At 41.3% G+C, this 3,142-nt stretch overlaps 1 pseudogene; it reads left to right on the top strand.

The window, feature by feature from the left end:
- Window positions 1-384: 384 nt before the first annotated feature.
- LOC116257253 (60S ribosomal protein L6, mitochondrial-like) lies at window positions 385-2,598 on the top strand (annotated as a pseudogene).
- Window positions 2,599-3,142: the final 544 nt, after the last annotated feature.

Below are 3,142 nucleotides of genomic sequence, written 5' to 3'. Positions count from 1 at the left end.
ATCATGGCTTTGCACCCGCAGCCCTCCTCCTCCAATCCTTCTTCCTGTATTGCAGACCGACTTCCATTCATCATCGTCCATAAGAGGTTGCAAGACGTCGTAGACGATGTTCCGTGGAATGGCGAACCGGTTGAGACTCCGGTTGGGTGTCACTTATCGTCAACTTCTTCGCACACAGGAACGCTGGTGGACCATGCCTCCATGCTCAGCCACCAGCTCTAGCAGCCATCCTTCAGGAGCCCTTTGCTGCAGCTGCAACCTACGAGGTGCAAGTGGAGTTGACCGTTTCTTCTTCTTCTTGCTAGTCTTCACCTTTTTCTTCTGCTGGCCCTGATTCACGTTCTTCTTCTGCTGCTGCTGGTTGAACATGGAAAAGGAGGTAGGATGGCCATCTGTGCCATGAATGTTAATGGCTTCTGCGCAAAGCTTGTGGAGAGGACGGGTGTGATTCAGGTCAAGGCAATCGTATATAGGCAAGTACTTTCTAAAAGCGATAGTGAACTTGTTCAATAAGAAAATGGAAAAGGCAGGAGATAAATGAACAAATTCTGATCATAAATATCTTAACTTTTTTTTTTAAATTTTTAATTATGATATATATTATGCAGGGGCGACCACAAGAGAGGTGGTAGAGGCCATGGAGATTTGTCAAAAAATAAAAATTTTATTTGTAAATTAAAAAATTATTTAATTTATATATTTCAACTCCTGTAAAACATGTCTTCACAACCAAAAATTCATAGCTACTTTTCTACTTTAGACAATCAACCAACGCTGAGTGGGCAACTGCCCAATTGGATTCGCTTTTTCAGTTTTTTATGCCATTCCAAGGTGCTCCACTCGAAAACCCTTCCAACGCAAATTCTAAACCTACAAAGTTTGATGGAATGCGTGTGTGTTTTTACACATATATATTTGATGTAATCTTCTGTGAAGCACTGGAAGCGTCCTTTGCCACCTCCTGGATCGAATGGACTCGCTAGCTTTTGCTCTGATGGCGACGAAAGGGCGTGTGAACTGCCGTTTTTCCATAAAAGTGAATAGTATCCATTGTTCTAGCATTTCAGTACACCGTCATGTTGAATTTAACGTTTAGAATCTAGAATGCAAGGTGTTCTGAATGCACCTAGCATTTCAGTACACCGTTATGTTGAATTTAACGTTTAGGATCTAGAATGCAAGGTGTACTGAATGCACCTAGCATTTCAGTACACCGTTATGGTGAATTTAATGTTTAGGATCTAGAATGCAAGGTGTACTGACATGCTAGAACAATGGATACGAGTCACTTTTATGGAAAAACGGCAGTTCACACGCCCTATCGTCGCCATCAGAGCAAAAGCTGGCGAGTCCATTCAATCCACGAGGTGGCAAAGGCCGCTTCCAGTGCTTCACAGAAGATTACATCAAATGTGCATGTGTAAAAACACGCACACGGATTCCATCAAACTCTGTAGGTTTAGAATTTGCGTTGGAAGAGATTTCGAGTGGAGTACCTTGGAGTGGTATAAAAAACTGAAAAAGCGAATCGAATTGGGCAGTTGCCCACTTAGCGTTGATTGATTGTCTAAACATGTAGATAATGTGTTTCGACATTTTTTTCTTATTTCCGCTTGTCTGAAGAGTTTCTGACTTGATGCTCCTACTGTCCCATTTCACTTTTTTCCTTTCTCTACTTTTTTTTTTCTCAATTTCAACATTATTTTTATTGGTCTTTTATATTTCACTATTTTGATTCTGGCTCAATGTGCCTCATGTCACACTCAACGGCTCACTTTGCCTCATGGCCTTTAACAACTTTGTTCGTGACTTCCCCTTCTATGAGCTTCTAAGATAACTTCAACGAGTTCTAGACCTCTCTTGTGCCTTGTGTCTTTCTCACACGACCTATGTCTTGCTCCCGTGGGTTGCAGCTGCTGGCACCATCAACTTGATACTCCCTCCGTCTCTCTCTCATCTCCTGTCAGAACGAGTAGCCGGACCACTTTCTTTACAGATGGTCTCTTGCTCTGTAGAAACTTGATTTCATGAATCAGATATTCACAATGTTTAAACTTAGCATCACTGATGTCCTGGGCCTTCGATTGTTTGACAATTTGTATTTCTACTGAGCCAGGTCTCCCATAAAAAGGTGATTGGTTTCCAATAACCATTTTTAGTCGTCGTCTTGTTTTTTAGGATCAGTCAAATAGAGTCGCTGGTTATTCCAGCTGTTTTGCATTTTTTTAGTCTTTTCTATTCCTATCTGTTTCTTCTATTCTAATGTTAAACTGTTTTCATGTGTCAGTGTGCTTGTGTCAGTGTGCTCAGGGAAGATGTCAATGTTGGAGGCAAAATTCTTCAAGTTCCTTAAGATTGTTGGAGTAGGATTCAAGGCAAGAGCTGAAGCCGAAGGCAGGGTACAGTCATGAGGTGGAATTGATAGTGCCACCAGCTGTACGTGTCTTCTGTTTCAAACCTAATGTAATCTGCTGTACCGGGATTCATATGCAGAGGTTATCTCAGTTTGCTGCTTCTGTTCGCAGTTGTAAGCCCCCAGAAGTATACAAAGGCAAGGGAATCATGTACAACGATGAGGTCAAAAAGAAAAAGCCTTAACGCATATACAAAACCAAATGCATATGCCCTAAACAGGATCATGCTCATGCTAAATAATTGAATCAAACATAACCTTAAACTTAAAGCGGAAGCATACCTGAATCCATCTGATCTGGTGCACGGGAAGATCGCAGCAGGCTCCTCTAAGGTACGTGCGGCGCGCTTGAGGTCTCTCTCAGATGGAGAAGAGGAAAACCCTAAAAACCAATGTTTCAGGCAACCCTTACACGACCCCAGGGACAACTACCATTATATAACGAGGACAATTACGGATTCAACCCATCAAAGAGTCCGTAATCGCGTATAGGTATCTATACATTTTAAAATTACCTCATACCATCTAAAATGACGTAATATCCCAAAATGCAACACTTAAGCGGATAATTACGTTAAGACAGCCATAATGTCTGAAATTCTTCATAGACATATGCCGGCCCACCAAATGATCTTACAATCTCTCACTTGGGCCAAATATGTCTTAATACATTTAGACATTACATAAAACCTTAGGAGCTCATAATTGTTATCTTATAAACGTCATTTT

This window comes from Nymphaea colorata, chromosome 7 (genome assembly GCF_008831285.2).
Source record: "Nymphaea colorata isolate Beijing-Zhang1983 chromosome 7, ASM883128v2, whole genome shotgun sequence".
NCBI lineage: Eukaryota > Viridiplantae > Streptophyta > Magnoliopsida > Nymphaeales > Nymphaeaceae > Nymphaea > Nymphaea colorata.
Note: the sequence above shows the minus strand (reverse complement) of the source record. Positions and strands in the feature narration are given on the sequence as shown.